General features: G+C 38.5%; 1 protein-coding gene across 1 annotated transcript in view; it reads left to right on the top strand.

Annotated features, from left to right (window-relative positions):
- LOC311526311 (connector enhancer of kinase suppressor of ras 2-like) overlaps nucleotides 1-14,268 on the top strand; it is a gene marked incomplete at its 5' end in the record, with an annotated part of 376,450 nt that overhangs the window by 274,279 nt on the left and 87,903 nt on the right. The window lies entirely within an intron of this gene.

The following is a 14,268-nucleotide window of genomic DNA, read 5'->3' as shown; positions in this document are numbered from 1 at the left end:
TGTCTGAACCATGTGCTCCTCCGCACTTGTTGGCTTTCCCCCTGTCCTTAATTTTAAAACTGCTCTACGACCTTTTTAATTTTATTTCAACATCTAAATCCAGCCACTGAGAGAACTGGGGAGATGTTGTGAACCCAAGAGCCAACAATATGCAGATGACTCATTGTTATACCTATCCTTCACAGCATATTACAGCACCACTAACCTGGCATAGTGCTTAGATGAGATCAGCTTATGGATGAAAAACAGCTGGCTAAAACTGAATATAAGCAAGATGGAAGCACTTTGAGCATTTTTCAGATGTGGCACAGATTTTTCAATGTGTTTCCATTGGTTGAAGATGCACAACCACAGTTGTCAGCTCAATCTGCAGTTTGAGTGCTCCTGCATTCCTCAGCGATGTGTATCTGCAAGTAATGCATTCTGTCATCTACAGCAAACCAGGACACTGCATCCCATCCTGGCAGACGATGACCTAACCTCAGTTTATATCCACTCTTGTCACCTCTCATCTGAACTAGAGCAATGCTATTTACCTGGTCATGAAACCAGCCGTTCTTAGAAAACTCAAACTAATACATAGATTCCAAAGAATGGACCATTGTGATCATCTAGTCTGACCTCATATGTAACACCAGTCATAGAATGTCCCCAAAATAATTCCTAAAGCAGATCTTTTAGAAAAACATTCAATCTTGATTTCAGAATTGTCAGTGATGGAGAATCTACTGTGATGGTTGGTAAATTGTTCCAATGGTTAATTACCCTCACTGTTAAAAATGTATGCCTTACAGAACATGGCAGCCTAGTTCCTTAATAACTCAGGCTACCATGAACACATCATATCTGTCCTCTGCTTTTTACACTGTCTTTCCTTCCCAGGTTAAATTCAGGGTGTTCATTCTTATCTTCAAGGCAGGCAGCTGTCTGCGTCCAGGTTACCTAATTGATAAAGCTCCATGACAAGGACCACAGAAGACAACTGTGCTCCTCAGGCACATTCCCCCCTCCCTAAAATTTGTCCATTGTAAGGACAAATTTTGCCTGTGCAGGAGACAGAGCTTTCTCTGGGAATATTCCAAGTCTGTGGAACAAACTCACACTGGAAATAAGGACCATCACAAACCTCATCACCTTTTGCTCAAAGTGCAAGGTGCACTTCCTGGACTTTGCTTTTGCTAATGTAAACAGGTAGCACATGGTACATATAATATATTAAATTATAATTTAAGAAAAATTTTATTGAAATAAAACTCCAAACAAACTCCACACAATTTCTTTTTGGGGAGAGGATGAGGGAACAAATGTGACAGCTTAGTCATATTGCTCAGCTTGGTCATATTGCTTCAAGACACAGAGCTGTTACAGTGCTGGGGCTGTATAAGAACCTGATTAGAACAGAAGTTTACATTTTTAATTAATAATAGAACAGTCATATTAATATTGATCAAGACTAGTAGTAGTTTATTAAAAAATCTGAACGTATGTTAAAAATGTAGTACCGTATTTTATTTTTTCAGTGGCTGAGGTTATATGAAATAAAAACAATTAACTTGCAGTGGAGTGGAGAAGCCAACGTAAGCAAAGAGTCAATCATCCATATGAAGAAGTGATATCTAGAATATCAGCAACATTAAACAAGTGGGAGCCATTTAAATTATGAGGTACAACCAAATAGAAATAGACTGATTCTTTTGACAATGAGATAAAATATTGGCTTGATTTTCAGAGTTGTGGTGTGCTTTTGGCTCTGACTTCGATGTGTGTGGTGAATTCTCAGGACCTTTTGAAAATTAGACAATATATGAATAATATAAATATACGACCCACCACAGGGTTTGAAACCACTTCTCTTGATCCCCAGAATCATAGGTCCATGTTCTGCCAAACCACAAGGCAATTATGTTTCTACTAGCATGCATCATTTTTAATTTTGACTTGTGGGAAATTACATATGTTAAATGAGTTATGGGAGAACTACTCTGTTCTCTAAACTCAATAGAAACATAAATAAAATAATCAGGATAGAGCTGCCATTATTTATGTTTTAATATGTGGTCAAACAAAGCCTATTTCCTCATTCATACCAATGGAAGAAAGGTAGACTTTGTGGGTAAGACACAACAGTGGGAGGCAGGAGGGTTCTTTACCTAGCTCTGCCTTAGCCTTCCTCATAATCTCTTTCTGTGTCAGTTTCTTCACATATAAAATTGGAATACCTTCTTCACAGGGCATCCTGGGGTTAAATTGCTGGTATCAATAAAATGTTTTTTTAATGTAAGATGGAAGGTGCTCTAGCAATGCAAATTATTTTGATAATATTCAAGTGCATACAAACTTTACATATTGAACTTAGTTTTTTTTCTCATTTAAATAATAGAAAATTAAAAGCCTAATAATAATAATAAAAGCCTAATCTATGGTTTTTGTCTATTTCCTAACATTTTACCTATTATTCTCCACAAATAATGCACTTATTAACATTAAAATGATTTCTTTATGTAATGTTCAAGTGATTAGGACTATGCAGAACAACTAAAAAAGCTTGGTGTTTTGAGTGTAATGTCCCAATTTCTGTTACACTAATCTCTCTTTAAAAGAGAGTTTAGTACTTGTGAAAGGTGACAGATAGTGCTGGAAAATGAAATCTGTTAAAAAAAGATTACAGCACAGGTAGCTACAGTGCCATCTACCTTACGCTGAACCATCAATGTGTCTCCATCGTGTTCTGGGAGGACTATCTCTAAGCATATGTCTCCAATACAAAAAAAAAGTGTCGTCTTTACTCAGGTTAGCTAATCCAAGTTAGCCAAATCCAGTTAAAATAGCAGATTAGCAGTGTCAGAGAGAGCCTATATGTCAGCCTGAGGTGAATGCATGTTGCTAACCCAAATTAAAATCTGAGTTGCCATGTCTTCATTTCTGTTGTAACCCAAATTAGCTAATTCAGGTTAGCTAACCCAAGTTAATAACTCACGTTTTTTGCAGTGTCAACACACCCTGAAATGATAGAGGGTTCCAAATTAAGTCAAACCGTAACCAAAAAGGATTCTAGTTAGTGCCAGCTGTGCTGGTGGATGTGACCAGATTAAAAAACCACTAAAAAATGGACTGAATTGTATAAACTACCAAACAACCTTTTGACTAAAATAATTTTTAGGCCCTGATCCTGCAAAGGCTTAAGCAAGTGCTTAACTTTACATACTGCTCACAGCCATGTAAAGTTAAGCACAAACTATGCATACATCTATGCAGGACGGAGCCCTAATCACCATTAGCTGTATTTGAACTGGTGACCGCAAGACTAAAGACTGTATTGTTACCAATCCTGTTCTATCCTGTTCCCCATGTTCATTTTCAAACTTGGTTTAATTTATCTCATTGACTGCTGACTGAATAAAACTGATGGTTTTCATTTGCAGACTTTTCTGTAAGCTTGGGTACTATCTACTATTTTGTTCCCCAGAATTTAAAAACTTTAAGCTTGAGCTGTGAAAAAGTTATTTGTACTCAATTCTAGTTTAAAAGATTGATTAGAATTAGGTGATAATGTGCCCTTTAGAACATTTGGTATCTCAAGGGAAAGTAGTAGAGTGCATTTTAAAACACGATTTTCCCTGCACAGACCTGCTTTCCCTATTGTCAATCTTGATCTTTCATCTGCTGTAGAGAAACTTGCATGGGATTAAATTTTCATCATTGTGATTCTTATTTTGTATATGCTTTTTTTAATAATTGTGAAGCAAACATTTAATAGCGCCTACATTTAATAGCTCACATGTGCATTACATGAAGTTTTTTTTCTGGTTGCTATAGGTATAGCTAGTCATATCTAATTTTACTTCAAAACACCCACTCTTGTGAAATGTAGGGCTTTTTACCTGGATTGTCACCAATTCGATTTGGTTTTGTGCACATGGAGAAAAGGGGTTTCATATGCATGCAGCATTTCAATGCAAGTGAATTATGTGTTAGATTGGTACACATCCATTGACTTCAATTTTACAGTGCATTCTTGTATCTGATGTAAAGTTTGAATGTCACCAGTTAGATCACTAGTTCTGGATCATGGAAATAAAACATAATTTATGCAGGGTTTTTTTTTTCAAAATTATAGACCAGGTAATACGTGGGTGAGAAATGTATGTTATGCTAGAGGATGCATCCTCATTGTCTGGCTCTACCGAAAGAAGGGCAGGAAACACTAGATATGGTTTTAATCAGGCTGCAACTTTATTATTAGATGTCTGGGACTACCTGGCAGATAAAAATGTACAATGCAGGTAATTCCATGTTCATTCAGTATCTAGCCAGAGGGCTTCCGCCACCTCCCCTCTTTTTGCATCTAGGACCCCAGCCAACCCATTGCTAGGACCTTACCATTCCCACCCCCCAACCCCAAACAAGGGTTAAGGTAGACTATAAGAAAGGGAGGTTGGCTCCTTGCTGTACCAGTCATAGGAGCCCAACTCTGCCCCCCGCCTCCCCCCCACCCCCGCATTCCCCTCCTTTAACCAACACCTCCTTTTGAAGTCCTTTAATCAAGCCATTTGTCCAGTCACTGTATCCCTTCCCTATGGAGTACTTGCACTGGACCTCTGCCACACACTTAAATAATGAGCTGTGATATCATAACTTAACATCCTTCCCTACTCACTATAACAAAGCTCTCCCTGAACCCACTGTGGGAAAAGCAAAACAAAAACAAAAAAAAACACTCCACCTAGGCCAATCTAGTGGTGAGGGAAAAATTCCTTCCCAGCCCCCCTAGAAAGGAGTGGCTAGCACAGTGCCCACAGTAGGTCCTTACCAAACCTGTTATTTTGACACCTCAAGGGGAGGGAAGGTGGGTGCTGCTCCTCCTGGTCCAGGGAAAAGGGTTTCTCCCCCCTGGCCTTGCCCCTTTTGAACTCCCCAGCCATTCCAGTCCCGGGGATGAGTCAGCGTTGCAACGCTGACCCACTCCCCCACTTTGCATCAGTTTCTGAACCTCACACCCCTTCTGGCTGTAAGGAGCTATTCCCTCTCCCCTGAAATCCGGACAACGCCTCTCTGCTCTGCTTAAAGGTGTGGTGTGGTCTAGTGTACAGCAATTTCTGAAAGTTTAGCCTGGGCTGCAAAGCTCAGATGCAGATTCAATTTTCCAAAAGTTCAAAGGAGTTCTAGTTAGGGCCCATTTATACATGTGTTTATTTGTAGTGAACAGTACAGCCAGCACTTCATTGTACCATCATTTTCTGTGACCTGAGATGGATTGTTCATTTACAGATTAAAGCAGTGCTTCACCAAAATGACAATAAATTCTTATCTCAAAGTAAGGAGAGACATGGTGTAGTGATGTGGTGCTTATGTTGAAAGTTAGGTGCATATTTCATATGTAGATGTTGATCCTGTACCCACTGACATCAACAGGAGTGTTGTCATCAATGTCAATGAGTGTATGATGAGCTCCTTATTATTGTAAAAACCATATGAATCCTGTAATAAATAAGAAATACATACATATTACAGGTGCAGGAAGCATTGCTTGTGTACAGCGGTATGCTCTTTGTAGGTATGTCAGCAGCACACCCACATACCAGTTGATTTATCAGAGGTGGTTTGCTCCAGGGTGATCTATTTCACTGAGGCCGTCCTCATTACTTGTAATATTCTTACTTTCTTGTTCAATATTTCAATGTGTTTCTAAATCTAGAAATGCAGATACCCCATGTTCATTCATATCTAGCCGGGGGGCTTCCGCCAGCCCCCCTCTTTTTCCATCCATGTCCCCCAACCAACCCATTGCTGGGACCTTACCATCCCAGCATGTACATGCTTTGTGTACATTGGGAACACTTCTGGAAAAAATGCTTCATTGATTATTATATAGAGTAGGAAACAGTTAAACGGACTGAACGAGTTTTCCATTTTTCAGTGTCTTGAATTAATAACTCCAGAATGAAGAGGCATGTGAGGGAAAAAAATCGTTTCATCTTTTAATATGAATAAATCATAGATGGATGGCAGTAGTGTGGTTGAAACGATGATGCCGCTGTCTCTAAAAGTTCTTTTACTAGGTTGCTTTAGCTGTCCAGTATAATTCTAGGGAGATCAGCTTGGTTCATTCATATTTTAATAACACTTTACTGCAGTAGAAATTCTGACATTTATTAATCAGGATTTTATTGTAACGCTTTTAACTGATACTGTGCTGCTGACAGGTATGGTATGCTGAATGGTTTTTCACATTGTTTCAAGAAAATGTAGATGAATACTTTACTCTTCCTATAGATAGCTCCAACATAAGTTTTCTTTTCTGGTAGGCACTGAGGCTTGTGCCTCCTAATTTACTTGGGGTGGGGGGAGGAGGAGGAATGAAGTCACTTTTAGTATTCACCTGCTTAAAATGGAAAACCTATTAAAGAATTTTATGCTGAGTGGCGGCTCATACATTATTACTAAGCAATCATTTCAGACAATGAAATTCCCTCACGTCCTAGGGCAAGGGTGCAACATTGTTATCATAGACATACTTTTCATCCGCTATAAAATCTTATTTGAAGGGAGGCCGTCTTTGATATCAGCATTAGATAAGTTACTGTAACTGGATCAGTGAGAGAGAGTGGCATTGTGTGCAGCAACAAGAGGAAACAGACCCATCACTCTTAACAATATATAATGCAAAATGGCTAGGAAGCTAAGAGGGGGGAAAGGATATAAAATAAAGATGATACTTACTGTCTTGCCATTTACATTGTATTACAGATGTTGTTATACTGGCATGTATTCTGGTTTTGATTAAAAATACATATTTACCATAGCAACATTTTAATCCAAAAGTCATTCCATAAATCAAATATGAAAACTAATGTATAATAATTACACAGGATCTCCTCAGAATATTTGAAACATCTTGGCAAAGTATGCAGCTACATTTGTCACTACCATGTATTCTGAATGTCAGTCAATCACATCTGAAGCAGAATGTGCAGTTGAAATATAGAGTATCAATACCAGTCACTGATTGCAATCGTCCTGCTTGTTCTCTCAAAGGTGGTTGTGTCAATCAATGGAAATAGATGTGCAAGAAATTAACATTTAAATTTAACATCTTTTCCATGCAATTTCTAGAGACATTTACATGTGACTTGGCGTCTTTGGAGGGTTCAGCAAAATTGTCTCTCTTGCTTTACTGAACAAAGATTTAAGACTTTTTAAAATGCTTTATACATGTAGCATGCAGGTGGCAAAAAGTATCCTTCTGCTCACCATAACGCACTACCTATGTAAAGGTAAATAGCACAATCCTCACTCTCATTTTGTGAAATGGACACCTTATCAGAGGGTGAGTATGATTTCTTATTTAAATGTAGGTACAGAATGACAATAATACTTTGCAATTATGTATTATTTTTCATCTGAGGATCTCCAAGCACTCTTTACAAACATTAATAGAGTTTAATAACACCTTTGTGAGGTAAGGAAGTCAGTTTTTTGGCTGCACTTTAAAAATGGGGAAAGCAAAGGACAGAGTTCAGGGCTGAAAACTTAACATTGTGTACTTATAGTTAAGAACCTAAATAAATGTCTTTCTTTTTTCAGAGATGCTGATCATCTGCAGCTACCATTGAAGTAACTGAAGTCACTGTAAAAATCAGGCAACTTATTTTGGTGCCTAAATAATGTCTTAGGTGCTTAACTTTATACACCAAAAGTTTGGTATTTTTGGCATAAGTAACTTATGCAAGGTCTTAGAGTTCAGCAGTGGCAGATCCAGCAATAGTGCTCAGGACTCTTAATTCCCGGTCCTATGTGCTAATCATTAAGAGAACATTCCAGCTTGGAAAGATGTAAATTTTCCAAGATGGATACATTTTATTAATCCTGATAACCTTTGTGCAACCTTTGTGAAACTTCACATGCTGATTTAGAACCCCAAGCATGTCTTTGGTATGGACTGTCAACTCTCATATTTTAAACAAGTGCAATGGCAATGTCGTTAATGCCTTCGTGATAGCAAGTGCCATTTATATGTGTATTCATTGCACACTTTGCTCTTGAAGGAGACTGTCTGTCTGAAGTATTATGGACATGACAGGAGGAGTAATTAAGAAAAATGGTGGTGAGTAGAGCCACTGCAAAAAATATATATCTAATGCAAATATCTCCCCGCTGAAATCTTTCAAACCTTACCAAAGTAAACAGTCAGAAAGGAAAATTAATGAACCTAATTGGCACCCAATTCCAATAGATATAGTATACAAATTCTTACATCTAACATCAGGATAGCCTCAGACTGATATCTTTCTAGATAGTGACAACTTGCAATACATGTCTGGAATATTTAAACCCTACTTGGATATCACTAGAATGAATGACTTTTTTGAAAGTGTATACATAGGATGTATTTGAGCTTTGGTGTTCCTTTAAAAAAATAATTTTACAGATCTGTAGCCTGGATCTATATTGGATTCATAACGTAATATTAACACATTCCTAACTCAGGCTCAAGAATCATATTTGATTTATCATTTCCATTTCTTAATGTTTAATTGAAATTTAAAACAATATCATACAGGGATGAAGGACAGTCTTGTAGCTTTTTATTATTTATTGCTATTTATTTCTTACATAGAACGATAGATAAACATGGTGCTTTACAGATAAATAATAAAAGAAAGTTCCTTTTCCTGAGCAACTTCATCTAAAATTTACTAGTAGAAATGGCACAGTAAAGGGTAACAAACAAAGGATGGTTGGGTGGGTGGATGATGATGGGTTATATGAACAAAAAGAGTTACAAGTGTAAAGGATTGTGTTACGTGATTTTTTTACTTGAACATTTTAGAATTTTATGAGGGTAGACATTGTAGTTTCCTATTTTTTGTACATTAATATAATATGTTTGTAGTTTGAGACAGTAAAGTGGGGCAGGAGCTGTGGAGAGGAGGTTAGCTTTGGAAAGCTAAGTAAAGTTACTTTTGAAGAATGAAGGAGAATGAACGGTACAAAGGATCTGAAAAGATTTTGCCAGCTTAGGGAATAGCATGAGAAAGTTGTAGTTGCTGGTGAGAGGAGTAGAGCAAAGTGGCATGACAAGTTAGGAGAATGTGGGAGATGAGATGTAGACAGAAGAGACTTAAAGGTGAGAATAAGAAGTTTTGATACCTCAATTTTATTCCAGTTTTTGCAAATCACTTAACTTCTTTGTGGCTAAGTTTCCTCATCTGTAAGTTGGAAATAATACTACCAACCTCACTGAAATATTGTGAGCTTAAATTATTTAAAGTCTGAAAAGAATATGGAGATTCTCAAATGGAAGGTGTTATAGAAATGCAAAACATATTAGACATCCAAATCCATTTTGGCTAACTTTAGACACTCAAAATTGTAACACATTGTTGCAAACTCTCACGATGTTTTTCTGAGTGTAGTGATGTTCGGTTGTTTGTTTATCTGTCTCATGAAAACGCAATGAAAGGCTGCCAAGTTGTGGATTTTCCGTTATTCAGAATGGCTGCAATCTCCCATTACTCTCAATGAAGCTGAAGCCAGCAAGATGACTGCTATTTCCTTACAATCTATGTGGACGTGAGGCTGCCCCAATAAAGATAACTGCCAATGACTACTCTTTTCAATGAGACAGAAACCATGACCACAGCAAAATGGCTGCCACTCTATTTTTGTGAGGGCTAGACAAGACACTGTTAGGACACTGGGACTGTGAGGAGCAGGCTGAGCACTGTAAAATGTGAATGGGGAGACTGAGTGGGGAGCTGGAGGCAGACTTAAGGGCAGCAGAGGAATTTGAGGGGCAGGAAGCCATGGCCTCCCACTGAGCCGTGCCTGCCCCTCGGAAGTCAGAGAGCGGAACAGGAAGTATTAAGGGTGGGGCCTGGAGCTCAGTCAGGCTGCAGCTGCCAAAGGAGACAGACGCCTTCCGGCTGCTCCCAAGCTGAGAGACTACTGCAGACCTCTGCGCAGCTGAGGACTGGCCAGAGCTGCCAGAGCCACCCACTGGCCAAGCCACGGAGGAGTTGCCAGGACTGCCATGGGCTTTCTACCCTGATGACCCAGAGGACCCCCTACAGATCCAGGTACATCCCGAGTGGGAGATAGGAAGTGGCGCAGGGGCAGCTGACCCTAGTCTGGCTGCAGCACTGCCTGAGATAAGGTCAGCGCGTTGTGGTCAGGATCCCGCCACTGTTAGGGCCCTGGGCCGGGACGCAGTGGAGTCGGGTGCACCTGTGTCACCCCTACCTCTACCACTGCACCCCTGATTGTGCAGTTTTGTATGCTACTGTTTCCCCAGGTAGGCACTAAAACTCCCAAAGTCTTTTATCTAATTTGTAAGAAATTATTTTGGGTTAAAAGTGTGTTATTTCAAAACTATGTACTTCACTTAATCACTTCTGCATCTGTGTAAGTGTGTCAGAAAGATGCAGACATATTAATATGGGATGAGAAATAAGCTAAGTAAATAGTCTAATATAGACAATATGTTCAGAGAAACTTAAGGTGGACACCAAAATGGGATGCCATAAAGATAATTTTAAGAGCTGGACTTCCTTAAAAGAAAGGCAAGGGACAGCTTGTGTCTTTAACAGACTCTTCTTCTTCTTTAACTTTCCTGCAAAGTATTAAAATAATTCTTGTGTTCATCTTATACATTGATTTAATTATTGAGTGTACTAATTGACAAGCCAGATGAATTGAATCATTCATTTATTGATTGAATTTCAGTTGTAACCTTAATTTGATCATTTGATTAGTTCAGAGAAATTAGAAGGAAATTAATTAGTGACATATTTGTTGGCTTATTCTTTTAATAAATCCATAAATCCTGGTAGAATCCTTCCATATTCAAAGCAGCAACAGAGTAGTGGAGAGTCAGGCCCAAGGAATGCCTGAATGTAATGAAGTGGGTAATTATAGATCTCACCAAGAACCATCATCTGTCTTTGAGCTGGTTTACACTCACTTTTTATACCAGTTTAGAAACCCATTTAGCTAAATTGGTGCAACCCTCATAGTGTGTGTGCAGTAATACCTGTATAAAGGTGCTTTTAAAGCTTTTACTGCTTTATGGGAAGCTTATTTCCATATATTTAATCAGTATAAAAACTGTTTAGAATAGACAAGCCCATTTTTAAATATCAAATTGACATTGGAACTCAAATGGCAATCCCATTCATTATTCACCTACTTTTGAATTTAAGCAAATCATTAGAAATTGCAATAATATAGAGCTCTCTCTGTGTGTAGGTGTAGCTCAGTCAGACTAGCATTATTCCATTTGACATAGACTGTGTAAGTGAGATCGGAACCATGCCCCATTCTGTGTAAATAATGGCACAATTTGCTGTTTGTTAAATACAATTTTATGAACCATAAATTATGATGTTTTGTAACATTTTAAAATAATCTGCTCATCCATTTTTGTAAATTCATCTTATACTGTGTTAGGTACTTATAAAGCTATAAAACTACTGATAGCTGGGTGTAAATGGGGAAACTCCATCACTATCCTCTGATGTCCCAGAAACCTCTTAGTCTCTCCAGTAAGTGGCAACTTCATGTGAATTTATTTATATATCCATCTCCACCACCAACACAATATTTATAGTGTTTTTGTCCTTTAGCACACAGCCCGGGGGGGAACAGAGGTCTCCCTGCCTTGAGATCTCATAGCTACTGGACTCAGCTAGCCCAGATTCTCCTTTTTATACCCCCTCAGATGATGGCTAATTGGTTCATCAGCCCTCCCAACCTTATCAGCTAATTAGCTGCATATCCCCAATCAGCCTTCTCCAGTGGAGCTGACTAATGCTTAAGAGATCAGAGCACTGGCTCATCTGTTAGCTCCCAGCACTCTGTCACACTGGGCTCAAAGATGTTAATAAAGATCTAAGAGTCTAGTTTTATCATTTGTCCCACCAATTTAACTGAGGACAGAATTGAGCTCTTATGGCTATATTAAGTCATTATCAGGCTGTGCTGCACTACAGGAGAGTCAGGGAGAACATAAGAATGGCCATACTGGGTCAGACCAATGGTCCATCTAGCCCAGTATCCTTTCTTATGGCCACTGACAGCGGCCAATGTCAGGTGCTTCATAGGAAATGAACAGAACAGGTAATCATCAAGTGATCCACTCCTGTCATCCAGGCACATCATCTGGTAGTCAGAGGCTTAGGGATGCCCAGAGCACGGAGTTGCATCCCTGACCATTTTAACTAATAGCCATTGATGGACCTATGCTTCATGAACTTATCTAATTCTTTTTTGAAGGCAGTTATAGTTTTGCACTTCACAATATCCCCTGGCAATGAGTTCCATAGGTTGACTGTGTGTTGTGTGATGAAGTACTTCCTTTTGTTTGTTTTAAACCTGCTGCCTATTAATTTCATTGGGTGACCCATGGTTCCTGTTAAGAGCACTTTTCCTGTGGGAGCCTTGGTAGGCATTGGCCCAGATTTTAAGCTGCATCCAAAGAGTGCACAGCCCAGCTCAAGGTGGTAGGGCAAAGTTGGCTGTATGTCACCCTTGTATCCCCTGGATTCTGTGGGTAAGTTACAGCAGTCTGAAGGCTCTTTTAATTTATGCTTGGCTGCCTCTAGCTCCAGAAGGCCATTCCATCAGCTGGGAATGGCTGGAGTGCAGAGGCACTCAGGCAGTTCCCCTGTATCCAGGGACAAGGACAGCCACTGTGTCTGCTCTGTGCTTCCAGGGAAGTCCCCTTATGTAGAGTTTAAAAAGCAGAGCAGACCTAAAGGAATATCTTCACATCTAAGATACACCCGTGTAAATCTGGAGTAACTCTATTAATTCAGTGGAATTACTCCAGATTTATACTGGTGTAACAGAAGTCAGCATCTGGTCCAGCATAGCTAGGTGAAAAGAGCAGGATTTGTTCCTTTAGAATTTTGTATCAAAATCCTGTGAAACTTTGTGTAGTTTCAACACAAAACTAGATTCTCCTTCAATGTGGTGTAGGTTTTATAGCTTGCACAAATTCCTCAACTTTGCTTCTACATATAAATCCTATATATGTAGGATATATATAGGAGCAAGGTTATTATTCAAAAATTCTCTTTGACATTTTTGTTCATAACCTAGATAGTTAAAGAAAACCAATAGACTTTGTTTTATTCTGTGTAGATTGTTATGCGGTGCTCATGACCATAGCATGTGAGTGCCTTCCAGTAAGGCATTTAGCAACATGACTACACATCTGTCACTTGTTGTTTGTTCTCTCTTCTTCTTCCCACTGCATATGCTGTGGAATGTCTTGTCTTGGTAGGTTAGTTTGGTTGGTTTGTTTGTTTTTTAAATATTCATATTGCTATGTATTTACGTTCAGGAAGGCAAGGTCAAAGAAATATGCCTTGCACTTGAAGACTTCCTGTCCCTACACTTGAAATATGCACACAGGACAGATTAAAAATTTCTTTCCTCTCTGAGCCCATGTATGCTTGGTATCGTCATGGTAAAACTTTAATGTAATGGTATTAAGATGCATACACATCTTCCTACATAGGAAATTCAGAGGAAGAAAACTAGTACGTGCCTAGGCTCTTACAGTATACTGTTTGTCACTGTTGCTGATTAAATGGTAAAAGTTTTCAGGGTTCATTTTTTAAAACTTTCACATAATATCTGTGTTTCCAAATACATAAATGGTATGAAAAATTTAGAATGTATATGTTTGTGGTTTCAAGCTGTTTGGTTGATTTCATGAGAATAAATTATTTTATTGGTTTCTTAACTGGTGAGAAAACTTCTTCCCCCTCAGGGAAACTTGGTTTAAGTTCTACTAAACAAAACATTTCGCAAAAGGTGTTCTTTTTAATCCACGGATCACTTACTTCTGGAATATAAATAGTTATCTAAATCCTCATATGGGTGATTTCTGTGCAGCAAAGTAAGTTAAATTGACAGTTTCCTCCTTTTCCTTAAAATCCCCACTCAGTTAATTGGAAATGCAAATATTATAGTATATGCCCTATTCTGAAGAAAATACAATTTCTTAATCCTAAAGCACATTATGTATTTTAAAGAGCCTTCATTACAATAACCTCATCAGCTGAGGTTTATTTGATAAATGCAGAATTTTTTAACATTATATCTCTGTGGTGAAATCACTTTTAGTTGAAATTTAACTAAGTTTTCAGTTTCCTTTCTCTTAGAGTTACTGAGCTGCTGTTATGGTTTATATCTGTGACCTCATTTTCCTACAGATAGTGTGGTTTTGATCACAGAAGGAAGTATTTTTTTCAAGCCAGA

This window comes from Lepidochelys olivacea (assembly GCF_965140295.1).
Source record: "Lepidochelys olivacea isolate rLepOli2 genome assembly, chromosome: 9".
NCBI classification, from domain to species: Eukaryota; Metazoa; Chordata; order Testudines; family Cheloniidae; genus Lepidochelys; species Lepidochelys olivacea.
Note: the sequence above shows the minus strand (reverse complement) of the source record. Positions and strands in the feature narration are given on the sequence as shown.